This window comes from Rhipicephalus microplus, unplaced genomic scaffold, assembly GCF_043290135.1.
Source record: "Rhipicephalus microplus isolate Deutch F79 unplaced genomic scaffold, USDA_Rmic scaffold_14, whole genome shotgun sequence".
NCBI lineage: Eukaryota > Metazoa > Arthropoda > Arachnida > Ixodida > Ixodidae > Rhipicephalus > Rhipicephalus microplus.
In genome coordinates this window covers 21296230-21319654 of record NW_027464587.1, presented here as the reverse complement: position 1 = coordinate 21319654, position 23425 = coordinate 21296230, and the positions used below count along the sequence as shown (strand labels likewise).

The 23425-nt window shown below is 48.3% G+C and overlaps 1 protein-coding gene across 1 annotated transcript in view; it reads left to right on the top strand.

Moving 5' to 3' along the window:
• Window positions 1-23425, top strand: part of LOC119180682 (cyanocobalamin reductase / alkylcobalamin dealkylase) — an 86087-nt gene that overhangs the window by 29181 nt on the left and 33481 nt on the right. The window lies entirely within an intron of this gene.

Below are 23425 nucleotides of genomic sequence, written 5' to 3'. Positions count from 1 at the left end.
AGGCAGGCAGGCAGGCAGGCAGGCAGGCAGGCAGGCAGGCAGGCAGGCAGGCAGGCAGGCAGGCAGGCAGGCAGGCAGGCAGGCAGGCAGGCAGGCAGGCAGGCAGGCAGGCAGGCAGGCAGGCAGGCAGGCAGGCAGGCAGGCAGGCAGGCAGGCAGGCAGGCAGGCAGGCAGGCAGGCAGGCAGGCAGGCAGGCAGGCAGGCTCAAAGCCGCTGAAGTTCGCAAAGAAATGCTTCGCATTCAAAAAAATAGGATGGCGGTAAGGTGTTAAAAATAAAGTGGTGTCAGGCTCTCAGAACAGCCTAGTGAAGATGGTTGCACAGGACTGCTCATCAAGCCCACCCACATAATCTCGTTCATTTTGCCACTATACTTCGTTATATGACGCTTATGGAGTAGGTGGTTGACGCTTGCATGTTAACTGCTAATTTTTTTTTTTTTGAAATTTCCAGTCAAAAGTGCCTATTTTATTTATTGCTCATTTCGAATCTGATTGTACTAAAATGTAGCTAGTCGGTGTTGAAAAAAATATTTTCCTCGCGTACTTTGTCAAATCAACGGAATAAAGTTTATTTCTGAGCAATACATAGGAAGCCAGCTACCTGCTGCTGATAGGATTTGAAAATCTTATAAATCAAACAGTTACAGATGCCACATGTTTCTACACTTCTGTAGGCTAAGCACCCTTAGGGTATTTCACTCGGGAAGCTTTGGGGCTGTGTAGAAAATTTAAAAATGCGGAATAATGCAAGGCGGCTTCACTGGCGGGCACTCGCAACGTTCGCATCCGAGCTGTCTTCATTGTCACCGGAGCAGCTGTCTACGCTTCTCGGCACATTATAAATATCTTTACTCGAATCGTCAGCACTCTGAGAATATCGCGAAAACGAATGGCATTTTTTTCTTTCGTGTTCATGGGCCAGCTATGCATGTATCGGCACCACCGCATGTCGTCTTTCCCTACAAAAACTATGCTCCTGTTGCAGCAGAAAAATCAATTTTCGAGAAATCTGCCATCTCGTCAATGACACGCAAAATAAGCCGTAAATGTGTGCTTTTCGGCCTGAACGCTAGAGGGGTGTATCGATTCCGCAAAGACGAGTTCTACTTGTCCAAAACAGTTCGGTGACGGTTTGGGCAGGAAACGCAGTTAAGGGGTTATGGTTGAAAAACTGGTTGCTGTTCATAACTAAAAAAGTCATGGTTTCACCTCATGACTCAGCAGCGAGTGCGATAGCAATAAATTGTAATGTTATATGAAGTGAAGCTGACAGCTAACTCTTTTAGATACAATCTCACATAACTCTATAAAACACTGGTGTAAAAGAATATGGCCACGCATTTTTCGCAGTCTCTTCACGATGACAACACAACTCTTCAAAGCATTTGAGAGCTGCCCACTGATGGCAGCCGAGCTAGCGCATGCGCTAGCTAGTGGGACCGCGTCCTTATGGAAGCAAGGTTCACAGCTGCTGATCGAGCGACACCCATTCCTTCACCCGCTTCTTTTCATGTTATTTCAAAATGGGTGTGGCATTTCCCCGCTGCTTGGACAAGAGGCCTCCCGAGCGGGGTAATGCTACACATGCGCCTTCTGAGTAATCGAGGTGGGTCCGCTCGTTTGACCCCTGCTTCAGCCTTGCTTATCACAGCTGCTTGCGTGCTTTTACCCAAAGGTAAAAACATAAAAAAGGCGCAGGCGTATGCTATCGATTCGGACATTTGGTTTCATGTTGAGCGTGGCTTCTTTGTGTCCCATGTTGTTTCGAACAATACACATCATTAATGTCGCTCACACTAGCATTCCTGCCAAGTCTCTTGGATTGGCTGGGAGACTCCCGGATTTTGACTGTTTCTTGAGTTTGTATGGTAATCATGAAAATCTCCCGAAAATTGAAATTGCTATGCATGTCTGGCTGTATTGGCAAAAAAGCAGCTCAATCCGCTCCAGGCTTTTTTAACCTACCCTATTTTATTATAAATGAGTTTAAGAGGCATTCATTTAAACGTAAAGTAGAATCTCAGTTATGCGAAATCGCGGCAGATACGAATTTGTGAAAATTTCCGGCCAAATTTCACTATGTCTATTGGGCCTAAATTCGAATACTTCGAACACATTTCTTAATCGCGGCGGGTGATGTGAACTTTAGTACAAAAATCGTTGAATGAAGGCCGAGAGCAGCGTACTCAAAGCTTTAGAAGTATGCGTGTGACTGGCGCACACACTGTCTTTTACAGTGCGTGTGATTTTCGTTGCCACAACTGGTGTCGACGAAACCGCGGTCGCTCTTGACAGGATCACGTATGGCAAGGACGTAACTGACAGAACCTCCGAAAGTGTGCGCTTAACTAGTCAAAGCAACGCTGCTTTCTGCAGACAGAACCACGGCAGACACGCTCTTACATCGCATAAAACGACTTAGTTTTGGCGCGTGCGCATCCGAGCGCGGTGGGATTGTAAAATGAACTACCGTTTGCCGCCGCCCACAAAACCGTGGTGGCAGCGACGCGATAGCTATCTACAAGCTCCTAGGGCATGCAGCGGTAGATTGAAGGCCGTAAATACGTAAAAAAAAAAAGTCACAGTTTTGCTTTAAGGGCGAAGCAACGAATGCGACAGCAAGAACTTGGAGTGTCATGTTGAGAACGGCAAGCAGATCGAAACGTGCAGTGCGCCGCTCCCGCACACATGACGCAAGAAAACGATACACACAGGACGACAGTGAACTAACAATGTTTACCGCTCGACTTGTAAAGCACTGTTTATACAAAAACTGCACGAAACGTAATCACAGGTACTAATGAGTGCTAACTGACAAGTGTCCCAGTTGTTATACCTCGCTTTGTATGAGAAGCGTGCTCTTTTATAAAAGCAAACGGGGCCTGTGCAGAAACCGAAGTGACCATTGTAGGCCTGGCAACTAACGCAATAGTTCCAGTGAAAGCTGAAGGCACACGATTCTCCCCTCCAAAGGATAAGCGCGCGCGCATAGCATCAAGATTTCCCCTCTCCTCCTATCCGTGGGGCAAAGTACGTGTGAAAGATAAGCACGCGTTGGCGCATCGTGACGAGCTGAGGCTTTTTTTTTTCTTTTTGAGTGTTCGTATATATACACAGTAAATTGCTGATTTTTCGGGCACCCGAATTTTCGGACATGCCCGATAATTCGAACGTCTTCACAGCACCACCACGAGCACCATAGAATCAATGTATAAGGAAGACTGAAATTTCGGACGCTCGAACCCCCCGGAGTCCAATTTTCCAGGCTTTTTGACGCGACGGAAGGTCGCAAACCACCGCAACTGCGTCACACGCGATTACGATCGCATAAATGAGCGCGCCAGTCTACTGTGGCAGCATCTGTTGCTTGGGCTCGTTGATCGATAGCGGAGAAACACACACGTCCTCCGAGATTTCTAACACTGGGCGCGTTCATCGTGCAAGGGTGCTTCGCTGATAATCGAAACTATCTACCCGGAAATTTTTTGACGCCAATGAAGTTCCTTTCGCTTTAGCGCTTGTGCTCGTGCGTGCCACTCTGGCTTCTTGCACAGCGCTTTCGCGAAACATTTCACCACTTCGAACTATAACTAACCGTCACACACCGATTTGGTCTGGCCACGCTGGCTATCTTGAATGTTTACCAGCGCCTCCTCTAAAGTACCCGAGGCACCGTCGCCTGCCGTCACGCCGTTTTGTTTATGCAGCCCACATGGTGTTTGGCTAGCCTAGTGTATGGTTGTGCAATCGTGTGAAGTGTGCTCTGCAACGCTAAGCCTAAATGCTAGCCTAAATGCTTCGACGCTCATCAGAAAACTCCTTTGTTCACATCGTGAGGATTTCGCTTGCCTGAGATAGCCCCCACTCCACCTTCAACGTCCTCGCCGATGGCGTCGAAGCGCGGAAAACAGTACCATCGATGGAGAAGAAAGCCGCCATTATTGAGTTAGTGAAGAGTGGCCGATCGCAGGCTGACGTGAGCAAGGAGTTCCGCGTTTCCAAGCAAACAGTTTTTGATTTCCTGAGGAACAAAGACAAGATCTTGAAAGCGGCCGGAAAACCGTCTGGTGCCCGAAACCGTCTGGTGCTTGCATTGATAAATATTAGCAAAATAATGCGCTTTTTTTTTTGCTTGCATCCATTTTTTCCAACTGCCTGAATTTTCAGACGGTTTTTCGCTCCCTAGACGGTCCGAAAAATCCGCAGTTGGCAGTATATATATATATATATATATATATATATATATATATATATATATATATATATATATATGTATATCAAAGGAGTTTAAGGGGAGATGCGGGTCGAAAAATCGCGTTTTTTGCGAAAATTTCCACTTTTGAGATATTGCTGCTAAAATCACTTTTGATCATTCAACTATCATTTCCCCAAAGGTCATAGCTGAATTCAAACGAGAAAGTGGTAAAAAGTCGATCTGCGCTAGTGAAGGTAGCTGCCGAAGTCGCGAATTCACGCATCCGACAGCTATTTTTGAAAATCCGCCACTCGGCAACACGATGACGTCCGCCATCGGGGTTTGTTCGGTGGTGTAGATCAAGGCTCCTTCTAGTGTACAGGCGTCCCCCTAGTTTCGTATTTTAGTGAGGAATTTCACAAAACAGTCGTTTCCAAGTCGGTTTGCAGCCAAGCTGCAGCCGCTTCGCGCATCTCTACCGGTCACATGGTACGCTACCGAGGCCGCCATTGGCTACATCTGATCGGCCTCGCTCGCTAAGCGCTTGCGACGATCGGCACTTGCCGTGCGTTTCTATGTTTTTCCGAGTTCACCATGGATAACTCGAAGAAGCGAGACTTCCGAGCACGAAAGTTTGCAAGCAAGAACAAGTACCAAGGGCGTCGACGTAAACCGAAGCGCAAAGCAGCGGTAGAAGAATGCGAGCCGCGGGCCACTAGGCCTAATCAAGGCAGCGGGGATACGGCGGCTTGCGGGAACTTTGACGAAATCGACGCCGCGATCAAGTTCATCAGCGCATCAGAAAAAAAGATTGAACAGTTCGAAAGCGAAAGAACGAAGAGTGTTTGTGGCTCTGTGAGCGGAGTATTTTGTGACATCGGCGCACTGACATCGATGGTAAGCCGTGCTGTTTGTCCAACATGCCACACCGCTGGACTCGTCGTTCGCGACACCGCAAGTAAACGTAAGGGCCTCTCTTCGTTCCTCGAGCTGCACTGTGATAACAGTGAGTGTCCTGAGTCAGTGGTTTCTGCCGCGCATAGTTCGCGGCGTGTTCTGCCGGAAAGACAGCCCACCGATGCCGGTGATGACTGGAGCTACCGAAGCGGCAGCTCGCGCGACAGCTTCGCTGTCAATGTGAAGGTAGTTGTGGCTGCGCGTGCAATAGGCATTGGGCATGAACAGCTGTCGCGTTTTTGCGCTATTCTTGGACTGCCAATACCTATGCATCATAAGACTTTTATTGCAATCGGCAAAAAAGTTCATGCTGCAGCTACCAAAGCTGTGCAAGAAAACCTGGCGAAAGCGCGGATGATAACTAAAGAGAAAGTGGATGGGGCTGATGTTGCTGTCATGTATGATGGCACATGGCAAAAAAGAGGGCACAAGAGCCACAATGGCATCGGCACTGCTGTGTCTGTGGACACTGGTTTGTGCCTAGATTTTGAAGTGCTATCGAATTACTGCCTTGCCTGTAGCCGGCACCAGGACTTGGGTGATGAGGAAGAAATATGGCAAGCATTCCACACACCTGTCTGCGAAAAAAATACAGAGTGCTCCTCTCATGCCATGGAGACTGAGGCAGCTTTGCGCATATGGGGCAGGACATCCTCATACACAACACCATTGCGCTTCACCAAGTTCCTCAGTGATGGGGACAGCAAAGCTTATACCGCTGTCGCTGAGGCCAAGGTATATGGTGAAGCTGTTGTGGACAAGGAGGAGTGCACAAACCATGTGGCCAAGCGTCTAGGCACTGCACTTCGGAAACTGCCAACAAGACTTCCACGAGGGGAAAAGCTGACAGATGGCACAATTCAGAAGCTGCAGAACTATTACCGTATTGCAATCACAAACAACAGAGGTGATATTCTGAAAATGCATCGTGCCATCTGGGCCTCATATTTCCATTCATCATCGAGCAACACAGCAGGCAGCCACCGATACTGTCCAGAAGGAGCGACTTCCTGGTGCAAGCATAGGCGAGCTGAAGCGCTTGGGGAGGCCCCACCCGACCACACACCAATCTTGACCAAGGCTCAAGGATTGGCTGTGCTTCCCATTTACAAGCGGCTCACAGATGAAAAGTTGCTGGTGCGTTGTATCCAAGGGAAGACCCAAAACGCTGCAGAATCTTTGAACAGCAAAATCTGGTTTTGTGTCCGAAGACTAAGTTTGCCTCCCGGACAACAGTGGAAACTGCAGCTGCTATGGCCGTGTTGTGGTTCAATAAAGGACATTCAAGCTTTGAACACGTGCTAGAGGAGCTTGGTGTAGTCCCACCAGATCAACTGATCACCCTGGGCCGATCCCGCGACCAGAGGAGAATCGAAAGAATGTCTGCGTGTGAAACAGCCGAGGCAAGGGCCCATCGGCGGAACGTGGCAAAGAAAGCGCGCCTTGATGACTCCCTTCTCAAGCGGCGAGAAGGATCCACATATGGAGCAGGACAATTTTAGGTGCTCTAGCTGTGTCCCTTCTATGATATCACCAAGTTTTGTGCAAATCGCACTGTGTAATCATGAGTAAACATATTTACAACTTTCAAATGCATTTTTCTCGATTTCCATTTTGAGGTAATTCTCTCATCTTGTGCACAATCTTTTTTAGGCATAAAATAGTCCTATCTTGATGAAATTTTGCACAGAGCTTAATCAGCCACTCTAGAATACAAGTATCTACTTTAGGTTGCATTATACATCACAGATTTTTTGTTACACAACTTGATACACTGATAGAGTGATGTAAAATATGCATTTAGTACTTTTAATTTTTTTTTTTAATGTAGCAAATAAATTTTCTGTTTGAGGTACTTTTCTGTATTGTACTGCTCAAGTGCAGCAGAATGAGCCATTTTGCAATTCTGTGTGAAAATTTTTAGTAAGCTTTATTATGTGCACAAAAAACACTATATTTTGATATCAAAGTTGTAGTAACTCCGGAACTACTATAGCTATCAAACAAATAATTGCAGTTATGAAATCAGCACTGCAAGCTTTACTAACACCTAAAATTTCAAGGAGCTGGGTTATGAAATAAAAAAAAACCTTTTTCGAGTAGCATCTTCCCTTAATAGCGACGCCAGGTTGTAGGCAGACAGGCGGTACGGACACAAGTACTCTAGCAGTCCAGCGTCTACAACTCGTGTACACGCTCGCACTTCGCACTCAAAGATGGCCCCACTGGTCATTGCCTTGCGAATTCTCTCCTACAATACCCCGGCGATGAAGACAAGCCATCCTGGCGACTCAAGGTGACGAGAGAACAGTAGGGTCGTAGCAGGGCTTGAGGCGAGTAACGTGGGCCGTCTCACGACCAAGGTGGCGCTTGTCCGTGGACGGCTTGAGCAGTTCAATCACATAGGTGACAGAAGAAGGGCCCTGTATGACGGGGTAAGGGCCAGTATACTTTGGCGCAAACTTGGGAGTCAGTCCAGAAGAGTGGAAAGGCAGTCGGAGCCACACGAGAGAACCGGCGTGGAAAGTGCCTTGAACAAGATCATGGTCAGGGAGATCTTTTGGGAGGGCTTGATTTTCGGCTGTGAAGGACCGTGCAAGCTGACGACACTCTTTGGCATGTTCGGCCGTTTTAGAAACTGGGCTGAACTCGGAGGCATCAGGATTGTATGGCAGAATTGTGTCGGGTGTGGTGCATGGGTCACGACCATATAAAAAAAAAAATGGAGAAAAGCCTGTTGTTTATTGAATCGCCGTGTTTTAAGCATATGTCACGAAAAAAAGAACGACGTCCCAATCGGAGTGGTCGGAATCAATATACATAGTGAGCATGTCTCGCAGGGTTCTGTTGAAACGTTCCGTTAGGCCGTTTGTCTGAGGGTGGTAGGCTGTTGATGTGTAGTGTACCGTACGGCATGAATGTAGGAGCTGCTGCAGAACTTCGGACACAAATACGCGACCTCTGTCACTCAGGAGCTCCCGTGGTACACCGTGACGAAGAATGAACCGATGCAAGATGAGGTTGCAACGTCATGAGCACCAGCCGAAGATAGCGGTGCCGTTCCGACGTACCTTGTCAGATGGTCGGCAGCCGCAATCACCCATCGATTGCCACCAACAGAGCAAGGTAGCAAGCCGTATAGATTAACTCCAACACGGTCAAGTGGGCGTGCAGGTCATGATAAAGGCTGCAGTTGACTGGGTGAATGAGGGAATGTCTTGCGCTGCTGACACAGGGAACATGAGCGAATGTGTTTGCGTACAAACGTATACATAACCTACCAGTAGTAACGTTTGCGGATACGCTCATACGTCATTAGCACACCGGCGTGTGCGTGTTGCGGTCCAGTATGAAAATTTCACAGATATCGGACCGCACATGGTTGGGTGTAACTAGCAGCCATTTACGACCCGCCACTTGTTAGTTGCGACAGTGTAGCAGGCCATCCCGTAGAGCGAAATGCATTGCTTGGCGGCGAAGAGCACGCGGGTAACCAGAATTTAATATGTCAGAAAGCATATTCAAGAGCGAGACAATCCAAGGGTCCTTCCCTTGTTCGGATGGCATGTCTGTGACGCTGACGGCAGGGAGGGGAAGGTCAAGGGCTGATGTTTCCGTATCATCAGATTTCATGGGGGATCTTGAAAGCGCATCTGCGTCAGAGTGATTTCGCACTGATCGGTAGACGGCGCGTATGTCGAATTCCTGGAGGTGTAGTGCCCAACGTCCAAGGCCACCAGAAGGATCTTTCAGTGAAGCAGAGTGCGTGATCGTCAGTTACCACATCAAAAGTTTGGCCGTACAGATAGGGGCGAAATTTGTTTAAGGCCTACACAATCGCGAGGCACTCTTTTTTCCGTAACAGAATAGCTCATTTCTGCCTTAGTGAGTGTGCGGCTGGCATAGGTGACTGCATATTCTATAAAACCTGGTTCGTGTTGCATGAGTACTGCACCAAGGCCGACCCCATTTGCATCCGTGTGTACTTCGGTCGGCGGAGTAGGGTCGCAATGGCGCAGTACAGTTGGTGAAGTAAGGAGTTGGCGCAGTGTTGCGAAGGATTCGTCACAAGCTGCTGTCCAATTTGAAAGATCTGCAGGTCCAGCAATGCGTTTGGTGAGGGGAGCGATGATGGAAGCAAAGTTCCGGACAAACCGATGAAAATAGGAGCACAGGCCCACAAAGCTACGTAGTTCCTTAACTGTAGTCGGCTTAGGAAATTCGGCAACAGCACGAAGCTTGTCAGGGTCGGGAATGATGCTGGCTTTTGACACGACATGACCAAGTACGGTGAGTTGTTTAGCCCCAAAGCGACATTTCTTCAGGTTAAGCTGAAGCCTGGCGTTTATAAGGCACTGTCGAATTTCACGCAGATGAGTGAGATGCGAAGTGAAATTGGATGAAAAGACCAAAACGTCGTCGAGATAGCATAAGCATATGTTCCATTTGAGACCGCGTAAAATGCTGTCCATCATTAGCTCGAATGTGGCGGGCGCATTGCAGAGTCCGAATGACATTACGATGAATTCGGCGCCGAAAGCAGCTTGCGCGTTGTGTTCGTGAACTTCATTGATTGATATGTGGGGTTTAACATTCCAAAACCACCATATGATTATGAGACGCCATAGTGGAGGGCTCCAGGAATTTCGACCACCTGGGGTTCTTTAACGTGCACCCAAATCTGAGCACACGGGCCTACAACGTTTCCGCCTCCATCAGCAATGCACCCGCCGCAGCCGGGATTTGATCCCACGACCTGTGGGTCAGCAGCCGAGTATCCTAGCCACTAGACCACCGCGGCGGGGCGTTCGTAAACTTCAGGTGGCACGTGAGGTGCGTGGTATGGAGGCCGAAACGAGAAGTCAGGGTATCTTGGTGCGTTAATTGCGAAGCGCCGACCACTTAGACGTGCAACGTGGCCTGGAATTCCGCAAAAGTAACATATTAACCGCTTGTCAGCAGTGCGCCAAGGATGTCTGGCGAGCTGCTGTGTAGCTCGAAACGGCGCGGTGGACGGTCACACAGGTTGTGGCGTATACAATGGCAGACGAGGCAGAGGCATTGCCGCAACGGCCGCATAAGTCAGTGGGGCGGCAACAGGTGTTGGTGGAGAGGCACAACACGTAGGTAAGGGCAACGCCTCGGAGACCTGCTTCTTAATCGCCTGTCTGATGGTAGAAAACGGAGGTAAGCAGTCTGAGGAGAAGGGGACTGCAAGGCTAGTGGAAAAGTGTACATTAAAGGCGTTGGCCACGTCACTGGCCGCAGTGAGGGTGACGTTGTCGACACGAATAGAGGTCACTTTTCTGCGCGACTGAGTGGGATTTAAAAATTCTTTTAAAAGCTGCCATTTTTTCCCTGAGTTATGTCTACAACTCTGTAGTTCCCGCTCATAATAACTTTGTTTAGCCTTTCTCAAAAGTGTGGCTAATGTGCTGGAGTAAGTTTTATAGCGTGATTTCAAGCGTGAATTAAAGGCTGACGTTTCGTCTTTTTATATAGGTTCTCTTTTTTGCGAAGAGATCATATCAGTGATTGTGATAACCAAGGGCACCGTGGGGCGAAGTAGCGTCTGTTAGATGATTGCAATGTAGTTGAACGCTCAACTGCTCAACTGCAAATAGCGTCGTAGAACCTGGTCAGGATCATTCGCGGCATATACACTGAACCAATCTTCATCGGCAATGAGCATGCAGTACTTGTCTGAATCAAAGCGATACTTTTGACGTATTATGTTGCTACGAGTAATGACCTGTTCAAAGTATAGGAGTACAGGAAACTGATCTGTGATGTCACTCTCAATGACACCAGCGTGACTGGCGTCATCAATGTTTGTGAGGATGTGATCAATTGATGACCGTGAGCCGTTATCAGAACAGCGTGTTGGTACAGATATTAGCGATTTAAACCCAAAACTATGAAAACAAGTCTTATACTCGAGAGCAGAAGGGTTAGAGGAATCTAGTAAATCAAAGTTCATATCGCCCATAATTATTATATTCTTGCGCTCAGCAGTAAGTTTATCAAGCAAGTGATGAAGTGCATTACAAAAAGCTGAAGGGTCACTGGAAGGGGATCGATAGATAGTAGCAAGGATAGTTTTTCGTTGATTCTGACAAAGACCCGGCAGATCGATTTCCAACCAAAGAGATTCACATTTCGTCACATTTAGGTTTAAATCAGTGTGCCTTTTATCCAGAATGATGTTTGATATAAAAATGGCGGAGCCATCATGACGATCATCAGTTCGGTGAGCATATTCGCTTACCTACCCAGGAAAGCCATACAAGTCCCCATGACCAGGCGATAACCAAGTTTCGGAGCAACAGATAGCCGAGAACTAATGATTAAGGGAAGCTAGTAGAGCGGTAATACCGTCATGATTTTTAGGGAGGCTACGAGCATTGAAATGAATCGAAGAAAAACCCCAGTTCTGCGAAGAAATGTTATTAAAGTCACCCGGAAGAAAATAAGCCATTATGGTTTTTTTTTTTTTTTCAAGCTTACGTTATTTCACACCTATGAGTTGAACACATGTAGATCGACATCACTGACAATTCTGTGCACTACACTATCGAGAGTTTGTCTTGCCTTAATAACACAATTTTCAGTCCACGGAAAAGCCCACTTCGTTTGTTTTTTGAGTGCAAGTGCTTTAGAAAACAGCCGCTTATTATCAGACGTTAGGTGCTCATTAACGTATATGGGCTTTTCCTGCGCTGCCGAAAAACCGAGCAAGTCTGTTTTTGGGCGGAACTTCCGAGCCTTCTTCAGAAACTCTGTGCGCATGTCGCGCGAGCAGAAGCGCACAATGATGCTTTTGTTATTTACGTCGCGCGTTGGTACTCTGTGTACAGTATCGATGACCTCAGGTTTGATAGGACAACCGACCTTTTTGCCGAGAAGCTCGACAATGTTTCTGCAGTTTTCGCCTTGCGTTGTTGGAACACCTCTTATTTCCAAATTATTGAGGCGAGAGTACTGTTCCAAATGTCTAATCTTTTGCAGCAGGATCTGATTATTTTCATTTAGGTACTTATTGTCAGATTTGAGGCCGCTGTTTTCCGACTTTGCAGCCTCAAACTTACTGCTCATGAAATCGATGGCTTTTTTGATGTCATCGATCTCAGATTGCAGTTTCTTCACACTTTCAGGATGACACCCAGTCACTGCAGATTTTACAGATTCCAACGTGTTATGAACGGTAGTTAATTTTCTTTCAATTGACACCTTAAAGTCTTCAAACTCTTTGGAAAGCGATGCAATGGTAGGAGCCATATCAAAACGAGCGATCAGAGCACTGCAGTCAGGGGGCAAAATAAAATAGAATAAAACGTAAAAATGAGGCACTTGAATCACCTGTGTAGGAAAGGTAGACGGATTAGATGACCGAAATACAGCAGTCCGCAGGCTCTGATCGCTCGCTCAAATGATGCTGCTGGATGGCCACGGGGCAGCTTAAGTATCCTGAATACAGGCACAGCAGCGACACCAGTGGCAGAGACAGCAGATAGCAGTTGTTGATAAAATCCAGTTGCTTGCAAAACACGTGTTAAAGTTGACGGACTGCCAGTTCACCAGGAGGGCGATATGTAATCGACCCGTAGATACAGTAGATTCAGCCACTCTAAGTTACTCTAAGACTGCATCGCTGATATTGGCGGTTGAGATTGAGACCCCCCACACTCTCTTGCTTTTTGCGATGTTTTTTGTTTGTTTGTTTGTCCTTGGGTCATTTTTTTTGTGTCAAGAAAAAACGAGCAAATAATTCAGCGACCCCCCCCCCCCCCCCCTGAACTTGGCAGGTATGCTATACAAGAAACACCTTTGGGCTTTCCTATCCCTTTCAGGTGTCAGTACACTTAACTGCCACAGGTGCGGCAGCGACTGATGTGTTCTCGGTAACTGGTGGCCTTCTACTTGTCTAATGTTCGAGTATCGCCTCTGTTCTATTAGTCTGCGCTGAGGTTTACATTGCTCTTAATGAATTGGGCAGAACGAACCAACGCGGTCCTAGTGGGAAGCCACTTTTGTGACGTGATCGTTGTGATGCAGGTGCTCTTTCTATCATCATCCGTCGAAATACAGAACATTTTGACTAGCATATAAAATTAGTTCAAGCTTGCAGACTGCATCTCTTGGCTTGACGCAGCTGTGCTCGAGTTGTGAGCGCTTCATCAGAATAACTCTATCTGCATAAAACATCAGAACACAAGTAGCCACGGCCAGCAACAAAGGCTAAAACCACGCAAGAACAAGCTAAACAGGAAGTTTCCAAGGGTAGTCTTCCGGTGAATGCACAATCTTGTCGGAGACTGGCAGGCATAGAGTTATTATAGTCAGTATATTAACTCTATGCTGGCAGGCGCTGGCGAAACCATCTATAATACACTTATTTTGGAAAATCAATGAACCTAGCCCTGAAAGACACATGTTCGCCGGTTTTACAAGCTTTAGTCAAGAGTTCGAGAGAATCCTGTCCGGGTGGAGTCAAACATAGTAGAATAAAATGTAAAACACCGACCCAGATAACAGACACGAAAACAAAAAATTCTGCCTTTCATCTTAGTTTGCATTTTTTGTATTCCAATTTCACAAGCTGTGAATTGACAGGCCCAGCACCATACTTCTATAATGCCCTTGTGTTTGTTTTTGTCGGTGTATGCTGTGTATTTACTCGCAATAAAGCGCACTTTGTTTTCCCCAGAGAATCTGGCGCCAAGTTCGGTGTGAAGCTGTTAGGGGGGTAAAATTTCCTTAGATTTTATTTGCCCCTACAGCATAGACCGCTGATAACATAAATCGCTGAAGTAACGATACCCACACTACAGCCGAAACAACCGCCTTCATGTGCTACACTAGCCCAAAACGAGTTGAGCATGCTGTCTCTCGTGTCTGAGAATTGAGACTTGCAGTTAGGTATGTTTACAAACAAAAATTTCCCAAAAACTAACTTTGGAGGACCTGGGTTGCCAACAAAATGAACGTAGAAAAAGAAAATTACGAAAAGAAAGCGCCATCACGAAAATTCACCGCTAACGAGGCCACTCCGGTTATGTGCATTGTCACGACCGAACATTATTGGGCGCGAGGCCCTCCACTGGAGGCGCAAGCGCTGCAATCGCTGTGACGTGCAGGGTTGGATCACGTGATCTCGCGTCGCTCTGGCGAAGGAAAGTAGGCAGTTCGATGCGTTATTTTTAACGGCGACTTCACGGTGTTTTCATTTATTAACAGCATTGTATTGCGCTGACTTCAACTGTGTGGACATCTGCAGACTACACAACGCAGAAAGTTGCAGTAAATGTTACCGACAGCGTGCCACAGTGCGCTGCGTACGCTATGCCACTGTCGCCTCTCTCTTTCTTTGTTGTTGTGGTTATTATTTCAAACTCATGTGGTTAAAATGAGCACAGACCATGAATGTTCACATCGAAGCAAAACATTTCAGTTTCTGCATGGGACACATGTTCACTATGAAAAATGAATGTGCAAACACTTTGATTATTTATATTTTAAAATGGGACTATTAATAGTCAGATACACGAGATACAGCTGGGAAGTCTACTTTCTTTCCTTTTGTTTTCGTTATTTTTCCTCTATACCGGTATATTTCGTGGCCTGTTGCTTCTGCGTGTTCGGCTAGCTGTTCAACGAAATCTGCTTTCTTAGATCATATATGTGTGCTCTATTCTATGCTAAAGCTTAGTTCTCTCCCCAAGCTAACTTTTGCCGCAGTCGGCGCCACCACCATCCTCCTCTGGGGTCAGTACCCATATGTGTACTCGATGACGCGGGTTTTGGGCACGTCATGGGCACGTTTCCGGCAAAAAGTAACACTGTTACAGTTACAGTTACCTAAGCCAAAAAAGTAACCCTGTTATATTCACAGTTATCCATTTTACTAAGCAACTTCTTAAAGTTACAATCACCGTGAAAAAGTGAGGTGGTTACTTTTTCGTTATCGTGTAAAATAAGTTATTGAATATATACATCATTATAAAATTTATTTAATAAATGTGTGCAAAGAACAACAGGAGGGAGTAACGAGTGAAGACGACGTCCATGGAGTCTATTTCTCATATACTTCAAGGTCCATCAGCCCACCCTATCCGGAAAGCTTTGTGTCAGCTGGGCATACAAACCGGTTTTGATACCCCTGTCACGCGGTCCATCTGACGTGATTTCCAATGATCGACATTAGGTGAACCTAATGTCATTTTACCTGCCTACTGTCACACAATGAAAATATACAGCATTTTAGATATAACAATGACTTTTATTCTCCTGAGACTTTGGGACAAATAAAAATTCATTTAAATTTGCATGAAACATTTTTGTATTCTCGAAAATAACATTTATCAAAGAAAAGCTGCTACAAAAATATAAACCAAGCCATTTCATATAATTTGTCACATCTACACAAAAGAAATGAAGGGTAGTCAATGGTCAAGCCAAGAGTCAACCGAAAAGCAACATTGCCAACAATATGACGGGATATGGTGACAGTCTAGGATATGGTGACAGTGCTAGGAAAAACGAACACCATTGCTCACACAATTGACACTGGGAAGAGTATTCCTTTGTGTCTGCGCCCCTATCGTGTATCGCCGGCGGAGCGTCGCGTAATTGCAGAACAAGTATACGACATCCTACAGCGTGGAGTCATCAAGCCTTCTTGTAGTCCTCGGTCTTCCTCAGCTGCACTCGTAAAAAAAAAAAAAGAAGATTCAATCTGGTTCTGCATAGACTACAGGCGCCTAAACAACATTACGAAAAAAGATGTTTATCCTCTTCCCCGCATAGATGACTCTCTCGATTGTCTCCAAGGTGCAGAATTCTTTTCCTCGCTTGACCTTCGCTCAGGTTATTGGCAGGTCCCAATGGCTGAGTCTGATCGTCTGAAAATGGTGTTTGCACACCGGAGGGCCTCTATGAATTTATCGTAATGTCATTCGGCCTCTGCAATGCGCCCGCCACATTCGAGCGAATGATGGACAGCATTTTACGTGGTCTCAAATGGAACATATGCTTGTGCTATCTTGACGACGTTTTGGTCTTTTCATCCAATTTCACTTCGCATCTCACTCATCTGCGTGAGATTCTACAGTGCCTTACAAACACCAGGCTTCAGCTTAACCTGAAGAAATGTCGCTTTGGGGCTAAACAACTCACCATACTCTGTCATGTCGTCTCGAAAGCCGGCATCCTTCCCGACCCTGACAAGCTTCGTGCTGTTGCCGAATTTTCTAAGCCGTCTACAGTTAAGGAACTACGTAGCTTTGTGGGCCTGTGCTCCTATTTTCATCGGTTTTCGTCCGGAACTTTGCTTCCATCATCGCTCCCCTCACGAAACGCCTTGCTGGACCTGCAGATCTTTCAAATTGGACAGCAGCTTGTGACGAATCCTTCGCAACACTGCGCCGCCTCCTTACCTCACCACCTGTACTGCGCCATTACGACCCTACTGCGCCGACCGAAGTACACATGGATGCAAATGGGGTCGGCCTGGGTGCAGTACTCGCGTAACGCGAACCAGGTTTTACGTAATATGCGGTCGTCTATGCCAGCCGCACACTCACTAAGGCAGAAGTGAACTATTCTGTTACGGAAAAAAGAGTGCCTCATGATTGTGTGGCCGTTAAACAAATTTCGCCCCTATTTGTACGGCCAAATTTTTGATGTGGTAACTGACCATCACGCAGTCTGCTGGTTGGCTTCACTGAAAGATCCCATGGTGGCCTCGGGCATTGGGCACTACACCTCCAGGAATTCGACATACGCGTCGTCTACGGATCAGTGCGAAAGCACTCTGACGCAGATGCGCTTTCACGATCCCCCATGAAATCTGATGATACGGAAACATCAGCCCTTGACCTTCCCCTCCCTGCCGTCAGCGTCACAGACATGCCATCCGAACAGCGGAAGGACCCTTGGATTGTCTCGCTCTTGAATATTCTTTCTGACATATTAAATTCTGGTTACCCGCGTGCTCTTCGCCGCCAAGCAACGCATTTCGCTCTACGGGATGGCCTGCTACACTGTCGCAACTAACAAGTGGCGGGTCGTAAATGGCTGCTAGTTACACCCAACCATGTGCGGTCCGATATCTGTGAAATTTTCATGCTGGACCGCAACACGCACACGCCGGTGTGCTAATGACGTATGAGCGTATCCGCAAACGTTACTACTGGTAGGTTATGTATACGTTTGTACGCAAACACATTCCTTGTGTCAGCAGCGCAAGACATTCCCTCATTCACCCAGTCAACTGCAGCCTTTATCATGACATGCACGCCCACTTGACCGTGTTGGAGTTAATCTATACGGCTTGCTACCTTGCTCTGTTGGTGGTAATCGATGGGTGATTGCGGCTGCCGACCATCTGACAAGGTACGTCGGAACGGCACCGCTACCTTCGGCTGGTGCTCATGACGTTGCAACCTCATCTTGCATCGGTTCATTCTTCGTCACGGTGTACCACGGGGGCTCCTGAGTGACAGAGGTCGCGTATTTGTGTCCGAAGTTCTGCAGCAGCTCCTACATTCATGCCGTACGGTACACTACACATCAACAGCCTACCACCCTCAGACAAACGGCCTAACGGAACGTTTCAACAGAACCCTGCGAGACATGCTCACTATGTATATTGATTCCGACCACTCCGATTGGGACGTCGTTCTTTTTTTCGTGACATATGCTTAAAACACGGCGATTCAATAAACAACAGGCTTTTCTCCATTTTTTTTTTTATATGGTCGTGACCCATGCACCACACCCGACACAATTCTGCCATACAATCCTGATGCCTCCGAGTTCAGCCCAGTTTTAAAACGGCCGAACATGCCAAAGAGTGTCGTCAGCTTGCACGGTCCTTCACAGCCGAAAATCAAGCCCTCCCAAAAGATCTCCCTGACCATGATCTTGTTCAAGGCACTTTCCACGCCGGTTCTCTCGTGTGGCTCCGACTGCCTTTCCACTCTTCTGGACTGACTCCCAAGTTTGCGCCAAAGTATACTGGCCCTTACCACGTCATACAGGGCCCTTCTTCTGTCACCTATGTGATTGAACTGCTCAAGCCGTCCACGGACAAGCGCCACCTTGGTCGTGAGTCAGCCCACGTCACTCGCCTCAAGCCCTGCTATGACCCTACTGTTCTCTCGTCACCTTGAGTCGCCAGGATGGCTTGTCTTCATCGCCGGGGTATTGTAGGAGAGAATTCGCAAGGCAATGACCAGTGGGGCCATCATTAAGTGCGAAGCGCGAGCGTGTGCACGAGCTGCAGACGCCGGACTGCTAGAGTATTTGTGTCCGTACCGGCTGTCTGCCTACAACCTGGCGGCGCTATTAATTTGCCTTGCTATATATATATACATACAGTCAACTACGAATTTTTCGGACCGTCTAGGGAGCGAAAAACCGTCTGAAAATTCGGGCAGTCTGAAAAATTGGATGCAAGCGAAAAAAACGCTTTATTTTACTGATAGTTTTCAATGCAAGCAAAAAAAAAAGTGCATCATTTTGCTAATATTTCTCAATGCAAGCACCGGACGTTTTTTCGGCCGCTTCCAAGATCTTGTCTTTGTTCCTCAGGAAATCGAAAACTGTTTGCTTGGAAGCGCCGAACTCCTTGCTCACGTCAGCTCGCGATCGGCCACTCTTCCCTAACTTAATAATGGCGGATAAACAAGCTGCACGCTAGACAGCAACCGAGTCAACAACAGCAAAACACGCTGTCATACGCAGAGACACCAATTCAGCAGAACCCAAGTCGCCATGACGGCGATGGGTTAAATTAAATGTGACTGTCACCATGGCTAGACACGCACATAATCGCATTAACACTAGCCAACAACAGTACAAGATCTGGCAGTGGAACTGCCGGGGTTATAGGAGGAAGCGTGGCAATCTAGAGCAATATATTCGCGGCCACGTAATGAAACCTGATGTTATCATTTTACAGGAGACAAACTATCCGGCAAAACTTGCTGGTTACAAAGCCATAAACGCGGCAGCGATTGACAGCAGACAGAGAAAACAATAGGTGACATCCCGCTCGGCACATGGCGGGTCGCCGGGGGTGGCCGCGGGACGCCGTTAGTGGGGCGTTCCGCTCACGTCGTCGATGCGCCTGTGGTCGCCACCGTCGCGCTCACCGCCTCTGGCACCGGTCGTGGCCGTGCTTGTTAGACGTAACGTCACACTGGCGCAGCGTGAACTTGAATGTCAAATATACCACACAATTTCATAGAATTAATTCCTAGGCGTTGGCGAGGACTGTTTGTCCTTAACGTATACAGTAATGGTGCATTCAGACGACGGATCGAATCCCGATGTGGCGGGACGGACGGCGCGTCACGTGACCTCACATCAGCGATTCCCCTCGTCCGCGACTCGTCCGCGCGGCTCGCTGACGGATGAACCCAACCTGTTTCTCACATCGAGATTCTGGCGGGGGAGAGCCGGTACTTCAGCGGAATAGCTTGGGGTCGGTGGCAACCAGTACACTTTTCGTCTGCTCGCGGCGTGTCCTCCATGGCTTGCGGACAGCTGCATGACTGGTCGGCATCATCTACGCTTGAGCATTGTTTACTTAGTTTCCGGAGACTTTGTTCTCAGGTGATCAAATATGCAGAAATCACTTTTGGTGGTTCGGGAAATGTCGCCGCCGTCGCTTAACACGCGAGATTCTTAGCCGTCATGGTGGTGAAATATTCTAACTTCTGCAATCGGCGACGTGCCGCTTCTAAAAAAAAAGGTGGGAGACACGTTTAGAAGTTCTACAAGTGGGGAATAATGTAGTTGAAAGAATATCCTGCTAGCAACTCCCCTTTCTCCTGAAAGAATAACACTACTCGTTCATTTGTCACAACACGACAGACATCGCAGCCAAGCTTCGCTTCTTGCGGGCATCCATGTTGAATACTCTCAAACCGGTCTGCTGCCAGCGGGCGCAGGTGAGCGCCGAATCTGCTGTCGAGGGTAATCCGGCTGTTTTCCCCTAGGACACCGTCCGTCGTGTGGATGCGCCTGCAGGCGGACCATCCGCGGATTAGCTGTCCGCGTCCACGACAAATCGGGATTCAGTCCGTCGTCTGAATGCACCATAAACCCACGTTGCAGCACCGATTTTGGGAGCCGCTCCAGATGGCTGGCACGGCCGCCAACGGGGAACCTCTGCTAGTCGCGGGTGATTTTAATGCGCTGCACGGGGCCTGGGGATACATGCGTGAAACGCCTAAAAGCAAACACCTTTGGGAAGACTCGCAAGACCTACGGCTTGAACTCGTCGCGAACCCCACCGATCCAACACGCAGGGGCAATAGCGTGAGTGCAGAGACGCTGCCAGACCTTGCGTTCGTATCGAATGTAACCGCAGCGTCTTGGCAAAACATGCAAGACGACTTGGGGAGTGACCACTCGCTTATAGAGATTATAATTGACACGGGCCCGAGTGATTGTGGAGCATGCTCAAGAGGCAATTGCCGTAAACTGAAACTAGTAAAGTGGGACGCGTTCCGGAAGAAACGACAAGAAGGAGGGCGCGGCGACGAGCCGATCACGAATATAGACGAATAGACTGCGACGCTCAATAGGGACGTAGATGCGGCAACGTGTGACATTCCGCGCGAGGCCAAGCTTGAAGTAATCGACAGCCGGCTGCTTCATATGTGGGAAGCAAAGCAAGCCCTACTTAAAAGGTGGAAACGCCAAAGACACAACCGGGCATTGCAAAAACGCATGGCACTATTAGACAGACAGATCGAGGAACACGCGTTCAAAGTATGTATGGCACAGTGGGAAGACATGTGTAATGGCTTGGAGAAGCAGATGCGTGGGGCGGGTGCTTGGGGTCTTTTTTGGCATCTGTTGGATCCAGAGGAGACTCGGGTCGCCGAAGGCCATAAAACTCGAAGGCTTGTTAAAGATTATGAAGGTGCGAATATCCTCGCCACAATACGAGACCGTTACTTCAAGACGGAAGACAGCGCCCAACACCCTAATTACGATGGAGTTGCTAATGATAAATTAGGCGCAGACTTTAGCGAGGCAGAAATTCGGGCAGTCCTTTTCAACTTAACTCCCGGTCGGCGCTAAGACCAGACAGGGTTACCCACAAGGCTCTCCGAAACTTAGATGATTAAACTTAGAGATGACTCTTGTTTATTGTTCTAATCGGTCTGCCCCCAGCTAGCGGCAGTCGGGCTTCTATGTTTTCTATGCGCACCACATGCGCGGTGAGCATTTGAGCCATTTGCTCAGACAGTTTAGTCATCGCACTGTTTAACATGTCATTCATCTGCGCCACATGGTTTGCAAAACGCTCATCGAGGCTGTTTTCTATAATATCGATGCGTTTTTGTAGCTGCTCATAACGCTCACTTTGCCGGGGGGGGGGGGGGGGGGGGGGTTCGGGTCTCACAGGATCTAGTGCAATTCTTTTCACGGTACACGGTACACGGTCTCGGCCCTCTGCCTCTTCCCCCGAACCGCTCTCATCGTTTCTGTCTATCTCCGCCGCCTCGGGTCGCGTGGAAGTCGAGTACCTAAGCGACAAAGGAGCGGCGTCACCTGTTGCTGCGAAGGTTGCGATTGTGGAGCCTCGCCTTTTAACATTTTCTGCTTTGAGGATAGCGTTTTCGCGTTTGAGCTCAGAAATTATCGATTGTAACGGTCCTAGGCGTTGTTCTAGCGCTCCCTCTATTGCTTGCTCGAGCTCGCTCCCACCACCACCACTGACGGCAGGACCAAGAGAACGACCCGCGAAAGCGACGCCACCGGCGGGAAAAGCGGCGACATCCGTCCATCTCACCTGTCCCAGTGCTCATATGCCCTTGTTGCGGCTGCCGCCGCGTCCGGTGCTGCAGACTTTGTGTGCCTTGGTTAAAGGCTGCGGTGCCTGGATAGGCACCACCACGCGTCTTCGACGTGCCTCTCGGCATTGGTGTGCGACTGCGAGAACGGGACCGGCATTTCCCCCAGCCGCCTCTCGCGTCTCGGCTAGTCGAACGTCTTGTTCGGCTGGCGTTGCATGAATTATTGTCAAACGATGGATAATGACCGTAGTGACCTGCGTTGCCTCCTGTGCCGATGCTGCTGTTGTATGTGCTGCCGTAAACCTCGGCCGCTTCCTCTTTTTCTCGTCGTCTTCGCTCTAGTTGGCGACGCTTGACTATGTACGGAGTCTTGTATCTCGCTTTGCAGCTGCGGTCTCCTGCGAGGTGGCCTTTGCCGCACAATTGACACCGCGGCTCACATCGATGGTCAGACGGCGGGTTGTTGCTGTCACAGCCCCGGCATATCTTGTCCTGCGGGTTGGGGCACACGTCAGAGCGATGTCCTAGCCTGCCACACTCATAGCACAGGTCGATGTGCTTCCTGCACATGGAGCATCTGACAAGCATAGGTCCATAGTAAACGTGTCTGGGTATGTGGAAGCCTTTAAACAATATGATTATGTTGTCCGTAATGTCCATGCGCTTAGCGTGCAGCACTCCGGGGTTGCGCTGCCTCACTAAGTTATTAACAATGTCCGATGGGCTCTCAATCTTGGAAATGTTCCTAATCAGGCTTTTTGAAGTGTTTTTCGGGGTGGCTTGATAAGCATTAGCGGCGGACTCTTTGCCACTGATGCAAAGCTTGCTGATGGTTCCGTAGTGTGTGGCTCTGTCTGCTGATGGTGTGCTGTGTACAACGACGTTTTGCATCACATTGAGGCAGATGCTATCTTCTCTAGCTGCTTCTCTGCCAATACCCGCCGCATTACATAGGCAGCAAGAAAGGCGATCTATTCCATATTCGGCCCCGTTGAAGCCATCTCTAGGGCATATGGTGATCTTGAAATCATCGGGTGGTAGCTCTGGCATTCGACTCGCCTTAGTGAGGTGCCGCGATTGACAGGCATACCTTTTCTTGTAATACGCAGCCGTGGCCGCAGCTGGGGCTATTCCTGTAGTCGATGCGGCAGCCGTCGCTCGCTCCGTTTTCGCCTGCTGCTTTTGTGCCGACTTGGACGCGCCATCGGCCTGTTTTGTTTTCCGGACGCTGCACCATCCTGCTCCCTCGCCGAAATCTTCCGGATGAATCTCTTGTCCATCTACCACGACGACATCCATTTATCTCTTGGAAAAGCCTGGTGCGTTTTCGTCGGAAATCTGGAGGTCCGAGGAGGTCCGGCGACAGTTCAGGCTGGCTAGCCCTACCACCGCAGCGACCTGGCTATGGCACAGTACGTAGAGACGCTGGACTTTGCGTTCGTGCCAGCGTAGCG